Source organism: Pseudophryne corroboree, chromosome 7 (assembly GCF_028390025.1).
Source record: "Pseudophryne corroboree isolate aPseCor3 chromosome 7, aPseCor3.hap2, whole genome shotgun sequence".
In the NCBI taxonomy this organism is placed as follows: domain Eukaryota; kingdom Metazoa; phylum Chordata; class Amphibia; order Anura; family Myobatrachidae; genus Pseudophryne; species Pseudophryne corroboree.
This window is the reverse complement of record NC_086450.1, coordinates 215,064,161-215,083,713: the sequence shown is the minus strand read 5'-3', so window position 1 is coordinate 215,083,713 and position 19,553 is coordinate 215,064,161. Positions and strand designations below refer to the sequence as shown.

The window sequence follows — 19,553 nt, the reverse complement described above, 5'->3', positions numbered from 1 at the left end:
CCATGAATAATAGAAGGACAAAGGCAGTGTGCATTTACTGCGAATGCAATGCTGCAATTTAAAGCAAGGATGTGTGAGGACACATCTAGATAGTGATAATGTCAATTATTATCTTAAAACATAAAGCTATACACTGTTACCGTAGAGCCGCTATGGCCGCTGGACTTATTACACACACTACGGACTAAGTACGCTATTTGCGTACTGAGTACCGTATGGATACGAACTTAGCGTATCAGACGCTGTGCCGTGGGCGTGACGCCCACGCGGCACGTACGCACATGGATTGAAATACTGTAAACCTTATTAATGAAACAATGTAATGATATGCTTATACTTTAAACCCTAAATAGCACTGGCGATACAAAGTATCCGCAGTGCATACACCTTAACAATGCAGGTTATTCTAAAACAGGTTAAACAAGTTAATCTACTTTAAAAGCCCAGGCAGGAAAATGAAAACACAACACCAGGTTTTGCTAAAACCACTGGACTCTAACACCACAGTGGATTATTCAGAGAAAAGGGGTAAACAGGTACAAGTTATACTCTACAGGCTAACAAGGAAATCTAAACAGAATAACAGAGAATAATGATGGCTACAGAGAATATACATACGTGGGAAATCATTCGCAAGCGCGACCTGGATCCAGTCCTCAGCTATTCAGGTAGAAAGCCTTCAGAGTCTTGAGGCTGGCCAGGCAACAGTGGTCTTTATATACACAACATACATTCACAATACAATGGTCCCTGTAATCTCATTGTTCATTGGACACAGGGATGTGTCTCTACATTACAGCAAAGGTCATAGGTGGATTTGAACAGGTGGGCTGTGTCTTTCCCCAACTGCTCTGGTGGGAGGTATCCTCAGGATTCCCTCCGCATGTGTAATTTACAGCAAATACAGTTAATGTTCATAATCTACTTCTGTACATAACTATATGCAGGAGCGAGCGATTATTTCCTAACTAACACCGGAATGTTACCCTTAAAATACCCTACAGCTGGATATTAGACACCACCTTTCAACCTTTATCTGACCCTTCCTATCATGCAAAGAGGAATTCCTCCGTCCAGGAACTGTTTAAACTAATCATACTCGCTGACATGGTCTAGGGGAATATTATCTACAAAATGCACTATTTGGGTTAAATATGCTACGTTCGAGTCGCACGCTACACGCTCACAAACTCCGCCGTAAATACACATCTCATGCGCAAGAGTCGCTGGAGCGTCTCTTACGCAACTTGCGGGTATGTGTACGCACGGGGGACCAGGTGCACGAGCAGCGTGCATGTGCATGAGGGGTTAGTACAAGGGATATGCAACATGATATTTTTTGACTTTGACAAATAGATAGATAGATAGATAGATAGATAGATACAGTGTATCCGGAAAGCATTCATAGCACTTCACTTTTTCCACAGTTTGTTATGTTACAGCTTTATTCCAAAATGGAATAAATTAATTTTTTCCCTCAAAATTCTATACACAATGCCCCATAATGACAACGTGAAAAAAGTTTTTTGAGATTTTTGCAAATTTATTAAAAATTTAAAAATCTAAGATATCACATGTACATAAGTATTCACAGCCTTTGCCATGATGCTCAAAATTGAGCTCAGGCGCATCCTGTTTCCAGTGATCATCCTTGAGATGTTCCTACAGCTTAATTGTAATCCACCTGTGGTAAATTCAGTTGATTGGACATGATTTGGAAAGGTTCACACCTGTCTATATAAGGTCCCACACTTGACAGGGCATGTCTGAGCACAAACCAAGCATGAAGTCAAAGGAATTGTTTGTAGACCTCTAAGTCAAGATTGTCTCAAGGCACAAATCTAGGGAAAAGTACAGAAAAATATCTGCTGCTTTGAACATTCTAATGAGCACAGTGGCCTCCATCATCTGTAAATGGAAGAAGTTCGTACCCACCAGGACTCTTCCTAGAGCTGGCCAGTAATGTAAACTGAGCGATTGGGGGAGAAGGACCCCAGTCAGAGAGGTGACCAAGAACCCAATGGTCACTCTGTCGGGGCTACAGCATTCCTCTGTGGAGAGAGGAGAACCTTCCAGAAGGACAACAATTTCTGCAGCAATCCACCAACCAGGCCTGTATAGTAGATTGGTCAGACAGAAGCCACTCCTTAGTAAAAAGCACATGGCAGCCCACCTAGAGTTTGCCAAAATGAACCTGAAGGACTCTCAGACCATGAGAAACAAAATTCTCTGGTCTGACGAGACAAAGATTGAACTCTTTGGTGTGAATGCCAGACATCATGTTTGGAGGAAACCAGGCACCGCTCATCACCAGGCCAATACCATCCTTACAGTGAAGCATGGTGGTGTCAGCATCATGCTGTTGGCATGTTTTTCAGCAGCAGGAAATGGGAGACTAGTCAGGACAGAGGGAAAGATGAATGCAGCAATGTACAAAGACATCCTGGATCTAAACCTGCTCCAGAGCACTCTTGACCTCAGACTGGGGTGACAGTTCATCTTTCAGCAGGACAACGACCCTAAGCACACAGCCAAGATAACAAAGGAGTGGCTACAGGACAACTCTGTGAATGTCATTGAGTTGCCCAGCCAGAGCCCAGACTTGAATCCGATTGAACATCTCTGGAGAGATCTGAAAATGGCTGTGCACTGACGCTTCCCTGATGTAGCTTTAGAGGTGCTGCAAAGAGGAATGGGCGAAACTGCTCAAAGATCGGTGTACCAAGCTGTGGCATCATATTCAAAAAAACTTGAGGCTGTAATTGCTGCCAAAGGTATATCAACAAAGTCATGAGCAAAGGCTGTGAATACTTATGTATATGTGATTTCTTCGTTTTTTAATTATAAGAAATTTGCAAAATTTGCAAAAAATACTTTTTTTTACATTCTCATTATGGGGTATTATGTGTAGAATTTTGAGTGAATTTTTTTTATTTATTCCATTTTGGAATAAGACAGTAACATAACAAAATGTGGAAAAAGTGAAGCACTGAATACTTTCCGGATGCATTGTAGATAGATAGATAGATAGATAGATAGATAGATAGATAGATAGATAGATAGATAGATAGACAGAAAATACCAGGTCCAAAAACACCAATATTTTAGACCCAATTTGGAGCTTTATCAAGGTATCTGCAAATGAAACAAATATGCAGCAATAGCAGAAGGTACAACAATGTACTGACAGAGGAACAGGAGCATGAGACCTTGGGCCTAATTCAGAGTTGATCGCAGCAGCAAATTTGTTAGCAATTGGGCAAAACCATGGGGGTTATTCTGAGTTGATTGCTCGCTAGCTATTTTTTGCAGTGCAGCAATCATATTGTCTCCGCCTATGAGGGAATGTATTCTTGCTTTGCAAGTGTGCAAACGCTTTTGCAGCCGAGCACTATAAAAAAGTTTTTTGCAGTTTCTGAGTAGCTCTGGACTTACACAGCTGCTGCGATCACTTCAATCTTTTTGGTCCCGGAATTAACGTTAGACATCTTCCCTGCAAACGTCTGGACACGCCTATATTTTCCCAAACACTTCCAGAAAACGGTCAGTTGACATCCATAAATGCCCTCTTTGTGTCAATCACTTTGTGATCAGCTGTGCGAATGGATTCTTCATTTAATCCATCTCCCAGCACCGATCCTCTTTGTACCCGTACGACACGCCTGTGCATTGCAGTTTTGCTGAGTTTTGACCTGATCACAGCCCTGCAAAAAATAGCCAGCGTGTGATCAGGTCGGAATGACCCCCCATGTGCACTACAGGGGGGGGGGGGGGGTTTGCAGATATAACATGTGCAGAGAGAGTTAGGTTTGGGTGGGGTGTGTTTAAACTGAAATCTGAAATCTAAATTGCAGTGTAAGAATATAGCAGCCAGTATTTACTCTGCACAGAAACAAAATAACCCACCCAAATCTTACTCTATCTGCAAATGTTATATCTGCCCCACCTGCAGTGCACATGGTTTTGCCCAACTGCTAACAAATTTGCTGCTGCGATCAACTCTGAATTATCCCCCTTGTCCTGTTCCAGTTGTTAAGTATTGGTTTGCCTGACTGATGAAGCCGCCGATGCTGAATTGCTGTAAGGTGGGGAAATGCGTCTCATACGGACTGTGACCTGAGACAAGCACCGAGGTTCCCTCTGTGTACCGCTGGATCGCTACCCTCTATTGCTTTTGGGACCGTCTTTACTCCGGATAGGGCATGATAAAAGGTCGTGGAGCACCAGAGCCGGGAGTGGACAGGAACCCGTTTACTAGAGGACGGTCACGGTTAAAATCAGATATTTAAAGCATGGCCATGTCTAATAGAGTTTAACAATTATAACTCTGTAATTCATTTCAACTCTGCATGCATAAAAGTTCCAAATTTGCCTGGCAAACCAATACTTAACAACTGGAACTCTTGTTACAATACTTGGAAATAACTGTGTGGACTTGTAACCATTTGTGCTATATGAAACAAATACTGCAACAGTTACTACTACAAAGTTACTTATTATATTTTGCTGCCATTCAAACATCTGGCTGTATTAAGTGTACTAATTCTGCTGTATAAATGTATTACATTTATTTTTGGCCAAAACTTATAGTGTTGTGATTATAGGGAACTCATTTGTCTATTTACTGTTAGGGATTGATCAGAACACTATAGTAATATAGTGTTTAAAGGTAGTCTAGGAACAGTCCATATGTATTTTACATATTTTAATAAAAAGTGAGTGTATTTTAATATTGTATAGTGTGTCAGCGCTTTCTTAGTTGTTTTTCTTTGTATCTCTATACCTGTGGAGGGCTTGTTGGTCCCTCTAATTTAAGAGAGCTGCAGACAGACTGTTTTTAAATTACTGAGCATTCAAAATTGGCGCCAGGAGGTACTAAGTACCAACCTTTTTTTTCTTTTGTAATTTTGAACTAGTTTTGCCACATCATCTAGCTAGAGATTCAGTCAACTCCCTCCATAAATTGGTATATAATCTAAATGAGAAGATCTAGATATATTGTACAATGGAATCCATGCTAAGGTATATTAGCAATTCTGTTGTTAAAACTGGGAATATCATTTTATGTTTGCATAATGTTTGCATAAAAATGTGATGATTGGATATTTATTGGCAGACTACTATTTGCAAATGACAATTTACTTTAAACAAAATTACATTTTCATTTTCACTAGATATCTATTGTTCCTTTTTATTTATTTATTTATTTATTTAGTTAGTTAGTTTGGTGGCCTCCGTAATTCCTGAGCAGATCTCCCTTGCCAGTTCAACCCCAGGGATACAATTTACTAACACTATTTGGACATTACATACTAACACTAATTGGACAGCTGCTACCAATGGCAGTCACCCAATAAGTGTAATCCAGACTGTTCAATATGAGTTCATTTAATCTTCTGAAAATGGCAGAGGTGTTTACTCCTGTATACGGATCCCTGCAGTTCTGCCATCTGAGGCAATGCAGGTTAATCCAACGTTTCCCAAACTCCACAATTACAGTCCATTTTTTAAGGATTAATAATAATAATAATAATAATAATAATTATAATAATAATGATTATTATTATTATTATTATTATTATTGTTGTTATTTTTATTTTTTTATTTCACCACATGGGATGCACAGTGCCCAGTTACAGAGTAAACAAATAAGCAAAACATAAAGGCAGTGACTTACAATTCAATACAATATAGGACAAGTACAGGGTATATAAACATAGCTGTGTCAGTAAACAGCACTGAAATCAGTATCAGGGTGGCAGAAAAATGAGGGATTTGGTGCCAACAAAGGGAGTATTGATAAGAATGGTTAAGTAAGAGACGTAAAAGCACATGAGGGAAGAGGGCCCTGCTCATGAAGGCTTACATTCTAACGGGGAGGGGCACACAGGGGTGACACAGATGGGGTAGAAAGTAAGCGTGGGCCACAGAGGGCTTAGGATGAGAGATGTTTGGGTTTGGTGAAGAAGTGTGCTTGAGCACAGGTGATTTAGTAGTGTGCCTCAGTCAATTTAATTTGAACATCTGGACCCTACCATGGATATCCTGGACTGTAATGGTGGGATTTGGGTAACTCTGGGTTAATCCCTCTATGAATATACAAAATATAACTGAAGTTCTTTAAACAAAAACAGAACTATACAGTGTTAATTTTTTCTGATGGATTTATCATTTAGCATATTGACTGATTACAACTGACATTTTTCAACATGGAAATTATTAGTATTTAAAATATAAATAAGAACATTCTAATCAAATATCAATTTAATGTAGCATCATAATGTTACTCCTCCTGGTGTCATGGCAAACCATAAGCTGCATCCAGTGCAGATGACTAAATAACTAGCCATTAAATAGGAAAGTGGTAACATTGTTCAGTTGAATGTGATAGAGGAGTCCACGAGTGAGTGCTAAATCTCAATTGTTATAGGCCCTCATTCCGAGTTGTTGTCATGCTCTGCTATTCGTAGCGCTCCTGAGACAGGAACTAATGAACAGCCTGTCGCTAGACATTTTGCGCTATTAAAACATCCTATTAACAGTATCCGCTACAGGATGATCGACCATGTCCCTTTGGATATTAGAGGAGGGGATAGGGCCACCAAGCTGCTTCAACTTGAAGCACGATGGATAGCAAAATTGGATGTAATGCATCCAAAGGGTCTTAATGAACAGTTTTCCTATTTCTGCTTTCTTAAATGAGCATAGTATTCTGTTGTGGGTTATTAAGCAACATTGTTTAAAATATTCTGTTTTACTGTATCCTCTATCTTGTGCTACATTGTATCTTTGCTGCAGAAGCTTTTAAGTTCATGCGCTCATACTAGCTGTTTGTATCAATTTGCTCAGCTGTGTTGCCTTGGTGATGGTGATACATTCACAATGTGCTGGCTCAGCACTTGTACATCATGTCTTCATCAGCCCGAAGGGTGTGCGGCCCCGGGCGTGGAGGCGGGTTTTTCATGTGGTGCATTGTATAAAGGTATGTTTCTTAATTGATGTTTTAATAAAGCCTGACAACAGTGGCGCAGACCACGAAAACGTTGCAAACTACACTGGAAGTGTGAATCATGTTTCTTTTGCTGAGAGTGCCATGTCCTGCTTGTGTGTGTGTGTGTGTGTGTGTGTGTGTGTGTATATATACAGATGTGTCCACTTAAATCTTTGCTATTTTGCTTAATTTGGCACAACAAGCAAAACATGGCTAAGCTGTTTTTCACGAGTAGCGAGTGGATGGATTTTAACATTTTTGTTTGCCATAAAAGAATATGTATAAAGTAACATATTAAATAAGCAAATTAAGAAAAATCACAAGGCATGGATACATTTCTGAGTCTGTGGAATGAATAACCATGCCATACATGGTGGTACATCTTGTACTTGTATGTGTATGTGTATGTGTGTGTATATATATATATATATATATATATATATACATATACATGTCATCCTAAGCGCATGTGAAGCCCTAGAGGCAGTTTTACTCTGTGAATTTTTTTAGTGCTATATATGTTGGCAATAAATTATTGTAATCAATTTGATATATAATACATTTAGTCTTCCTAATCTTTTATGACACCATTGGTCGCTTAGAAATAACCTTATTCCTTTTATCTAATATCCTTCGTGAACACCTGTACCAGTTCTTAGTTTATTTAAGGTGTAGCAGACATCCTATTTTTATATAGGGAGTATCAGTAAGGAGACAGTATTTATTACTATCATTTTTTATGGTCCAACTACTAGTGTTTTCAGTGGATATTGCATCTTGGCACTGTTAGCCCTCTTTGTACACATATATACAGTACAGATAGATGACACCTTTTCTATTTTGCTCAATTTGGCATGCTGTGCATAGTTAAGCTTTTTTCTACTAGTGGCGAATGGATGGATTTTTCATTTTTTGTCTACCATAATGGAATGTATATGTATAAAGAAGCATATTAAAGACCCAATTTAAGAAAATTCCCAAATATGGCTAATCTATCTCTGAGTCTATGGCATGCCAAACTGTGCCATACATGGCAGGATATAGGAAAGGTGTATGTGGACACACATCTGGCCAATGTCGCAGGCAGCAGGAGTAAGGTTTTCTCCTTCTTTAGAGATAAGTGACAGTCTCTATCACCATCCGATATATATGTAGTTCACGGGGTTACTCCCTCCTGTTTGGAATGTCTATAACTGGGAAAAGGAAAATTCTCTGTGTAACAAGAGAAGCAGTATTTCACCACTCATGTTGTAGAACGCAGTGCTCACATTTGGAAACATGCTCTTGTCTTCTATATGTTTGGGGACTTTATGTGCGACTCCCATTCCAATTGTTGAGCATAAGCTATTTTTGTGTGCGCACTAAGATATAACTACCCCTTTTTTTCGACACTTCTGCTGCCCTGTATGGTGAGGGGTACACAGCGGCATAGTATAAGCATGGGCAACGTGAAAGTATGCACCCAATGCCCATAGTTTCATGTGGTTTTCTACTATGGCACTGACGGGCATGTACCTAGGCACGCGTCCATGAATAATAGAAGGACAAAGGCAGTGTGCATTTACTGCGAATGCAATGCTGCAATTTAAAGCAAGGATGTGTGAGGACACATCTAGATAGTGATAATGTCAATTATTATCTTAAAACATAAAGCTATACACTGTTACCGTGGAGCCGCTATGGCCGCTGGACTTATTACACACACTACGGGCTAAGTACGCTATTTGCGTACTGAGTACCGTAATGGATACGCAATTAGCGTATCAGACGCTGTGCCGTGGGCGCGACGCACACGCGGCACGTACGCACATGGATTGAAATACTGTAAACCTTATTAATGAAACAATGTAATGATATGCTTATACTTTAAACCTTAAATAGCACTGGCGATACAAAGTATCCGCAGTGCATACACCTTAACCATGCAGGTTAATCTAAAACAGGTTAAACAAGTTAATCTACTTTAAAAGCCCAGGCAGGAAAATGAAAACACAACACCAGGTTTTGCTAAAACCACTGGACTCTAACACCACAGTGGATTATTCAGAGAAAAGGGGTAAACAGGTACAAGTTATACTCTACAGGCTAACAAGGAAATCTAAACAGAATAACAGAGAATAATGATGGCTACAGAGAATATACATACGTGGGAAATCATTCGCAAGCGCGACCTGGATCCAGTCCTCAGCTATTCAGGTAAAAAGCCTTCAGAGTCTTGAGGCTGGCCAGGCAACAGTGGTCTTTATATACACAACATACATTCACAATACAATGGTCCCTGTAATCTCATTGTTCATTGGACACAGGGATGTGTCTCTACATTACAGCAAAGGTCATAGGTGGATTTGAACAGGTGGGCTGGGTCTTTCCCCAACTGCTCTGGTGGGAGGTATCCTCAGGATTCCCGCCGCATGTGTAATTTACAGCAAATACAGTTAATGTTCATAATCTACTTCTGTACATAACTATACGCAGGAGCGAGCGATTCTTTCCTAACTAACACCGGGATGTTACCCTTAAAATACCCTACAGCTGGATACTAGACACCACCTTTCAACCTTTATCTGACCCTTCCTATCATGCAAAGAGGAATCCCTCCATCCAGGAACTGTTTAAACTAATCATACTCACTGACATGGTCTAGGGGAATATTATCTACAAAATGCACTATTTGGGTTAAATATGCTACGTTCGAGTCGCACGCTACACGCTCACAAACTCCGCCGTAAATACACATCTCACGCGCAAGAGTCGCTGGAGCGTCTCTTACGCAACTTGCGGGTATGTGTACGCACGGGGGACCAGGTGCACGAGCAGCGTGCGTGTGCATGAGGAGTTAGTACAAGGGATATGCATCATGATATTTTTCGACTTTGACAATAGATAAATACAGTGTATCCGGAAAGCATTCATAGCGCTTCACTTTTTCCACATTTTGTTATGTTACAGCTTTATTCCAAAATGGAATAAATTAATTTTTCCCCTCAAAATTCTATACACAATGCCCCATAATGACAACGTGAAAAAAGTTTTTTGAGATTTTTGAAAATTTATTAAAAATTTAAAAATCTAAGATATCACATGTACATAAGTATTCACAGCTTTTGCTATGATGCTCAAAATTGAGCTCAGGTGCATCCTGTTTCCAGTGATCATCCTTGAGATGTTCCTACAGCTTAATTGTAATCCACCTGTGGTAAATTCAGTTGATTGGACATGATTTGGAAAGGTTCACACCTGTCTATATAAGGTCCCACACTTGACAGGGCATGTCTGAGCACAAACCAAGCATGAAGTCAAAGGAATTGTTTGTAGACCTCTAAGTCAAGATTGCCTCGAGGCACAAATCTAGGGAAGAGTACAGAAAAATATCTGCTGCTTTGAACATTCAAATGAGCACAGTGGCCTCCATCATCTGTAAATGGAAAAAGTTTGTACCCACCAGGACTCTTCCTAGAGCTGGCCAGTAATGTAAACTGAGCGATTGGGGGAGAAGGACCCCAGTCAGAGAGGTGACCAAGAACCCAATGGTCACTCTGTTGGGGCTACAGCATTCCTCTGTGGAGAGAGGAGAACCTTCCAGAAGGACAACAATTTCTGCAGCAATCCACCAATCAGGCCTGTATAGTAGATTGGTCAGACAGAAGCCACTCCTTAGTAAAAAGCACATGGCAGCCCACCTAGAGTTTGCCAAAATGCACCTAAAGGACTCTCAGACCATGAGAAACAAAATTCTCTGGTCTGACGAGACAAAGATTGAACTCTTTGGTGTGAATGCCAGACATCATGTTTGGAGGAAACCAGGCACCGCTCATCACCAGGCCAATACCATCCTTACAGTGAAGCATGGTGGTGTCAGCATCATGCTGTTGGCATGTTTTTCAGCAGCAGGAAATGGGAGACTAGTCAGGACAGAGGGAAAGATGAATGCAGCGATGTACAAAGACATCCTGGATCTAAACCTGCTCCAGAGCACTCTTGACCTCAGACTGGAGTGACAGTTCATCTTTCAGCAGGACAACGACCCTAAGCACACAGCCAAGATAACAAAGGAGTGGCTACAGGACAACTCTGTGAATGTCATTGAGTTGCCCAGCCAGAGCCCAGACTTGAATCCGATTGAACATCTCTGGAGAGATCTGAAAATGGCTGTGCACTGACGCTTCCCTGATGTAGCTTTAGAGGTGCTGCAAAGAGGAATGGGCGAAACTGCTCAAAGATCGGTGTACCAAGCTGTGGCATCATATTCAAAAAAACTTGAGGCTGTAATTGCTGCCAAAGGTATATCAACAAAGTCATGAGCAAAGGCTATGAATACTTATGTATATGTGATTTCTTCGTTTTTTAATTATAAGAAATTTGCAAAATTTGCAAAAAATACTTTTTTTTACATTCTCATTATGGGGTATTATGTGTAGAATTTTGAGTGACATTTTTTTATTTATTCCATTTTGGAATAAGACAGTAACATAACAAAATGTGGAAAAAGTGAAGCACTGAATACTTTCCGGATGCATTGTGGATAGATAGATAGATAGATAGATAGATAGATAGATAGATAGATAGATAGATAGATAGATAGATAGATAGATAGATAGATAGACAGAAAATACCAGGTCCAAAAACACCAATATTTTAGACCCAATTTGGAGCTTTATCAAGGTATCTGCAACTGAAACAAATATGCAGCAATAGCAGAAGGTACAGCAATGTACTGACGGAGGAACAGGAGCATGAGACCTTGGGCCTAATTCAGAGTTGATCGCAGCAGCAAATTTGTTAGCAATTGGGCAAAACCATGGGGGTCATTCCGAGTTGATTGCTCGCTAGCTATTTTTTGCAGTGCAGCAATCATATTGTCTCCGCCTATGAGGGAATGTATTCTTGCTTTGCAAGTGTGCGAACGCTTTTGCAGCCGAGCAGTACAAAAAAGTTTTTTGCAGTTTCTGAGTAGCTCTGGACTTACACAGCTGCTGCGATCACTTCAATCTTTTTGGTCCCGGAATTAACGTTAGACATCTTCCCTGCAAACGTCTGGACACGCTTATATTTTCCCAAACACTTCCAGAAAACGGTCAGTTGACACCCATAAACACCCTCCAATCACTTTGTGATCGGCTGTGCGAATGGATTCTTCATTTAATCCATCTCCCAGCACCGATCCTCTTTGTACCCGTACGACGCGCCTGTGCATTGCAGTGCATATGCATGCGCAGTTTTGCTGAGTTTTGACCTGATCACAGCCCTGCAAAAAATAGCCAGCGTGCGATCAGGTCGGAATGACCCCCCATGTGCACTACAGGGGGGGGGGGTTGCAGATATAACATGTGCAGAGAGAGTTAGGTTTGGGTGGTTAAACTGAAATCTGAAATCTAAATTGCAGTGTAAGAATATAGCAGCCAGTATTTACTCTGCACAGAAACAAAATAACCCACCCAAATCTAACTCTATCTGCAAATGTTATATCTGCCCCACCTGCAGTGCACATGGTTTTGCCCAACTGCTAACAAATTTGCTGCTGCGATCAACTCTGAATTATCCCCCTTGTCCTGTTCCAGTTGTTAAGTATTGGTTTGCCTGACTGATGAAGCCGCCGATGCTGAATTGCTTTAAGGTGGGGAAACGCGTCTCATACGGACTGTGACCTGAGACCCGCACCGAGGTTCCCTCTGTGTACCGCTGGATCGCTACCCTCTATTGCTTTTGGGACCGTCTTTACTCCGGATAGGGCTTGATAAAAGGTCGTGGAGCACCAGAGCCGGGAGTGGACAGGAACCCGTTTACTAGAGGATGGTCACGGTTAAAATTAGATATTTAAAGCATGGCCATGTCTAATAGAGTTTAACAATTATAACTCTGTAATTCATTTCAACTCTGCATGCATAAAAGTTCCAAATTTGCCTGGCAAACCAATACTTAACAACTGGAACTCTTGTTACAATACTTGGAAATAACTGTGTGGACTTGTAACCATTTGTGCTATATGAAACAAATACTGCAACAGTTACTACTACAAAGATACTTATTATATTTTGCTGCCATTCAAACATCTGGCTGTATTAAGTGTACTAATTCTGCTGTATAAATGTATTACATTTATTTTTGGCCAAAACTTATAGTGTTGTGTTTATAGGGAACTCATTTGTCTATTTACTGTTAGGGATTGATCAGAACACTATAGTAATATAGTGTTTAAAGGTAGTCTAGGAACAGTCCATATGTATTTTACATATTTTAATAAAAAGTGAGTGTATTTTAATATTGTATAGTGTGTCAGCGCTTTCTTAGCTGTTTTTTTTGTATCTCTATACCTGTGGAGGGCGTGGTGGTCCCTCTAATTTAAGAGAGCTGCAGACAGACTGTTTTTAAATTACTGAGCATTCAAAATTGGCGCCAGGAGGAACTAAGTACCAACCTTTTTTTTCTTTTGTAATTTTGAACTAGTTTTGCCACATCATCTAGCTAGAGATTCAGTCAACTCCCTCCATAAATTGGTATATAATCTAAATGAGAAGATCTAGATATATTGTACAATGGAATCCATGCTAAGGTATATTAGCAATTCTGTTGTTAAAACTGGGAATATAATTTTATGTTTGCATAATGTTTGCATAAAAATGTGATGATTGGATATTTATTGGCAGACTACTATTTGCAAATGACAATTTACTTTAAACAAAATTACATTTTCATTTTCACTAGATATCTATTGTTCCTTTTTATTTATTTATTTTTTTAGTTAGTTAGTTCGTTTGGTGGCCTCCGTAATTCCTGAGCAGATCTCCCTTGCCAGCTCAACCCCAGGGATACAATTTACTAACACTATTTGGACATTACATACTAACACTAATTGGACAGCTGCTACCAATGGCAGTCACCCAATAAGTGTAATCCAGACTGTTCAATATGAGTTCATTTAATCTTCTGAAAATGGCAGAGGTGTTTACTCCTGTATACGGATCCCTGCAGTTCTGCCATCTGAGGCAATGCAGGTTAATCCAACGTTTCCCAAACTCCACAATTACAGTCCATTTTTTAAGGATTAATAATAATAATAATAATAATAATAATAATTATAATAATGATGATTATTATTATTATTATTATTATTATTGTTGTTATTTTTATTTTTTTATTTCACCACATGGGATGCACAGTGCCCAGTTACAGAGTAAACAAATAAGCAAAACATAAAGGCAGTGACTTACAATTCAATACAATATAGGACAAGTACAGGGTATATAAACATAGCTGTGTCAGTAAACAGCACTGAAATCAGTATCAGGGTGGCAGAAAAATGAGGGATTTGGTGCCAACAAAGGGAGTATTGATAAGAATGGTTAAGTAAGAGACGTAAAAGCACATTAGGGAAGAGGGCCCTGCTCATGAAGGCTTACATTCTAACGGGGAGGGGCACACAGGGGTGACACAGATGGGGTAGAAAGTAAGCGTGGGCCACAGAGGGCTTAGGATGAGAGATGTTTGGGTTTGGTGAAGAAGTGTGCTTGAGCACATGTGATTTAGTAGTGTCCCTCAGTCAATTTAATTTGAACATCTGGACCCTACCATGGATATCCTGGACTGTAATGGTGGGATTTGGGTAACTCTGGGTTAATCCCTCTATGAATATACAAAATATAACTGAAGTTCTTTAAACAAAAACAGAACTATACAGTGTTAATTTTTTCTGATGGATTTATCATTTAGCATATTGACTGATTACAACTGACATTTTTTAACATGGAAATTATTAGTATTTAAAATATAAATAAGAACATTCTAATCAAATATCAATTTAATGTAGCATCATAATGTTACTCCTCCTGGTGTCATGGCAAACCATAAGCTGCATCCAGTGCAGATGACTAAATAACTAGCCATTAAATAGGAAAGTGGTAACATTGTTCAGTTGAATGTGATAGAGGAGTCCACGATTGAGTGCTAAATCTCAATTGTTATGGGCCCTCATTCCGAGTTGTTCGCTCGCTAGCCGGTTTTCGCAGCAGTGCACACGCTAAGCCGCCGCCCTCTGGGAGTGTATCTTAGCTTAGCAGAATTTCGAACGAAAGATTCGCAAAATTGCGAATGGACATTTCTTAGCAGTTTCTGAGTAGCTCGAGACTTACTCTGCCACTGCGATCAGTTCAGTCAGTTTCGTTCCTGGTTTGACGTCACAAACACACCCAGCGTTCGCCCAGACACTCCCCCGTTTCTCCAGCCACTTCCGCGTTTTTCCCAGAATTGGCAGCGTTTTTTCACACACACTCATAAAGCGGCCAGTTTCCGCCCAGAAACACCCACTTCCTGTCAATCACACTCCGATCACCAGAACGAAGAAAAAACCTTGTAATGCCGTGAGTAAAATACCAAACTTCTTAGCAAATTTACTTGACGCAACCGCAGTGCGAACATTGCGCATGCGCAGTTAGCGGAAAATCGCACCGATGCGAAGGAAAATAACGAGCGAACAACTCGGAATGAGGCCATGGTTCTGTGATTGGACTAAAATTCATTTCTGTAATGTCTTTAGAATAGATCAGTAAACAGTGTACTGCGCTTCAAAACATAACCCATGTCTAAGGTGGATGAACTTGTAGAAAACATAGTAACATGTATTTTAAAATTAACTAGCATAGATTTGACAAAGGAAATTAGCACATTTCCCCCAGTGAAGCAAATACTGCCTTCTCCACTCTGGACTTATTTCTGAGAGATATGAATACATTACAAAATACTATAGGCTTTATGCTGCTGTAAAATTAGACTTTGTTGTAGAATATTATCTGTATTGGGAGTCTGATCTGACCAGATTGGAGGCTGCCTTAAAGTCCTTTAAATAACTGGGTTAAAAGCAAACCCAACCAAATTTGCAGTGACAGAGGCCAAATGTTTAGGTCTTGTTGGACAAGACCACAGTTGGTTTTGAAGTCTCAGTTAGTTAAATCACACCCAGTAAAATAATGATATTAGCTTGGTAGGAAAATCCAACAATTTTCTTGACAAGTTGGCTATTATAAAAGGTTTGCAAGCCACTTTGACAGCAGTAACTAAGATGTTAAATGAGATTTGTCCGGATAAATTAGTTTTGTATGAGGTTGTTCATATAAGCATCTTCAATTAGTGATCTGGTTATCAGTCCTACAAGCCACAGACTTCAGGCAAAGGTTGTTCATTCAAACAGAGGTCTCTGGTGTAGGTTTGTGGGCTATATTGTCACACGTCAGAGATGGAATATAAAAAATCCAGTAATGCTCCTGAGCCATAAGCTTCCTCCTCATTGATCAAATGGTCCACAGAAGCTCTTCAAGACTGATGCCAGGTAGTGAACTCTCACTAGTAATGACTCACTAGTAATGACCATGTACCACTGCACTGATGCATACTGATCATGAGAAAAACATGAAGGGATTTGCTATTTTTTGGCTTAACATCCATTCCATTTCACTATCACCATAAGTGTACATACAAACACAGATGCCTGTTCAGAACACTTGCACTCCTGATGGAGTCTATTTTGTGGGGTTTTGCGAAGAAGCAAGAAGACTGTTTAGACTTTCTGGGGCACACTTAAATTTATAATACTATAATATGTTGTATGTTTAATTAAATTGGTGATTGTGATTACACGGAGGATACCATTTTAAAACTTAACTTTTATTCATTTAACAAATGTTCAGATGATCACAAACAAATAAAGTGTTAAAAGCATATTAAATATATTACTCACTTTTGATCAGTTTAATTATTAGATGTCTCTGTTGACACTTAATATAGCCTAAGTGAGTGTAAATAGTGATTGGACGTTTATCAGAGCGAAAATTTATTTTCCTGTTTTTTTTTTTAAATCAATATATAATTTGGTATATCCACATAAGAGAAAAAAAACAGACAACAGGCTTAATGGCTCCAAACACCTTACACGGTAACTCTTTAACTGTATTAGTATACTCGGTCAATACCACAAATGTATTTATTTGAGTGATGGAAAATATCAAAGAACCAGTCACTTCTGCTTCTGCCCATCTGTTACCATCGAATGGGCAATGAGAGAGTGTGTACTCCCAGATATTCTGGTTTTTGAAAGAAGAGGTGTACACTTCTACTTTCCTGGGTAAGTAAATTCACAGTATGGTCCCTTTGTACTACAGTACCGGGTATTTCCAGAAGGTCTCCCTTTCTGGTACTGACCTGACCCAACACTGCTTGGCTCCCAAGATCAGATGAGATCGGGCATTACCAGTGTGGTATGACTGTAGATAATCAATAGGGAATATAGGTTTTCATGCCAGAATACCCAATTTGGATGGGAGAATGTTTTGAAATGAAAATAGATTTTTTTAGAGAGTAAGGTAGGTATAAGGAGAAGAACTGGAAATTAAGGTAAGTATTACACTTCTGCTGTCCACCGGGGGGCCTCTGTTGCTATTTTGCGCATTGCAGTGGGCTGCCCTTAGTTGTGGATGAGAGAGTGCCTGAAAGGTGTATCAGCAGCACATATATATAGAGAGGGATCTTTCAGTGCCTTTAAATAACATAAGAACCAGGGATTGCCAATGCTCCTTGAGGCTATAAGTATCAATAGCACATAATAGCACACATATATATATATATATATATTATGTTATGAACCACAGGTAGTGGTTCATTCCTATTTTATGTTATAAAGTTGTCTTGCATGCCAGGATTTCCTGTTGCTCTGTTTTAGAATACTCTTGTCTGCTGCCGCTGGTGAGTCTGTGTAATTGCAGCTTGTTCCCTTGTGTTCAGCCTCACCTGGCTGCTAATTGCATCTGGTCAGTTTGGAATCATGCAACAAGGCAGCTGCATGGGATTATTAATTAGGCCTCTCTGTTATATGCTGGCTGTTTGCAATTTACAGATGCTGGTGATATTCCTGGGTTTTCAGTCTGCTTGAGTTCTGAGCTTGGTTCCTGCTAGTTCCTGAGCTTCCTGTGTCGATTCCTGTGTCAGTCCCTGTGTCGATTCCTATGTCTGATCCCGTGTCCTGCCGTGAGGCGTTCCTGTCCTGAGGTCCAGTACCTTTGCCTGTGCAAGTTTCTGGCTTCTTGGTGTCCACCGGTCTGTCGTTTGGGATTCTGCCTGTCCTCCAGTTCTGAGAGTCTGTGTCAGCAGCATTGGGAGTTCCTGTCCGTTTGCCAGTATTCGTACCGGTTCCGTGAGTAGCGGCTCTGCCGCGTCCGTCGGCCTAGGCCGCTGTATTCCCTTATTATTTCTGTCACTGGTGTTTTGCAGAAGGTTCTGCTTATGCTGTCACCGCCGGTACACAAAAGTATTGTGTGGGCGTGTGGTCAGCATTTCCTTTGTTGTTCTTTTCCTTTGGCGGCAAGCCGCACATACTTTGGTTTTAGGTTTGTTAGTAGCCCCTGGCCTTGTTGTTTAGTCAGAGGGCCCCTTGTTATCACCCTGTCTCGGTTCACTCTTTGTCTCTCATTAAGACCTGAGGGGGCATCGAAGTTGGGCAGACGTAATCCGCCCTTCAAACGCGGCTGCCATGGGCTCAAGCAACCATAGTCTCGCAGGAGTGTACTGACAGCACGGGTGAGACAACGGAGATAGGGCGCCAGGGGCTATTCCCTTTCCATTCCCCTTTCCCAGCGTTCCGTCCTGGTGCTCTGGACTCGCTTCATAACATCTCCCTTGTTCTGAGCACCAGGAACCTAACATATTATATATACACTGCTCAAAAAAATTAAGGGAACACTAAAATAACACATCCGAGATCTGAATGAATGAAATATTCTTATTAAATACTTTGTTCTTTACATAGTTGAATGTGCTGACAACAAAATCACACAAAAATTATCAATGGAAATCAAATTTATTAACCCATGGAGGTCTGGATTTGGAGTCACACTAAAAAATTAAAGTGGAAAAACACACTACAGGCTGATCCAACTTTGATGTAATGTCCTTAAAACAAGTCAAAATGAGGCTCAGTAGTGTGTGGCCTCCACGTGCCTGTATGACCTCCCTACAATGCCTGGGCATGCTCCTGATGAGGTGGCAGATAGTCTCCTGAGGGATCTCCTCCCAGACCTTGACTAAAGCATCCACCAACTCCTGGACAGTCTGTGGTGCAAAGTGGCATTGGTGGATGGAGCGAGACATGATGTCCCTGATGTGCTCAATTGGATTCAGGTCTGGGGAACGGGCGGGCCAGTCCATAGCATCAATGCCTTCGTCTTGCAGGAACTGCTGACACACTCCAGCCACGTGAGGTCTAGCATTGTCTTGCATTAGGAGGAACCCAGGGTAAACCGCACCAGCATATGGTCTCACAAGGGGTCTGAGGATCTCATCTCGGTACCTAATGGCAGTCAGGTTACCTCTGGTGAGCACATGGAGGGCTGTGCAGCCCCCCAAAGAAATGCCACCCCACACAATTACTGACCCACTGCCAAACCAGTCATGCTGGAGGATGTTGCAGGCAGCAGAACGTTCTCCTTGGCATCTCCAGACTCTGTCACGTCTGTCACATGTGCTCAGTGAGAACCTGCTTTCATCTCTGAAGAGCACAGGGCACCAATAGCGAATTTGCCAA

General features: G+C 40.6%; 1 pseudogene; it reads right to left on the bottom strand.

Annotated features, from left to right (window-relative positions):
* Positions 1–17,130: 17,130 nt before the first annotated feature.
* LOC134947095 (5S ribosomal RNA) lies at positions 17,131–17,249 on the bottom strand (annotated as a pseudogene).
* Positions 17,250–19,553: the final 2,304 nt, after the last annotated feature.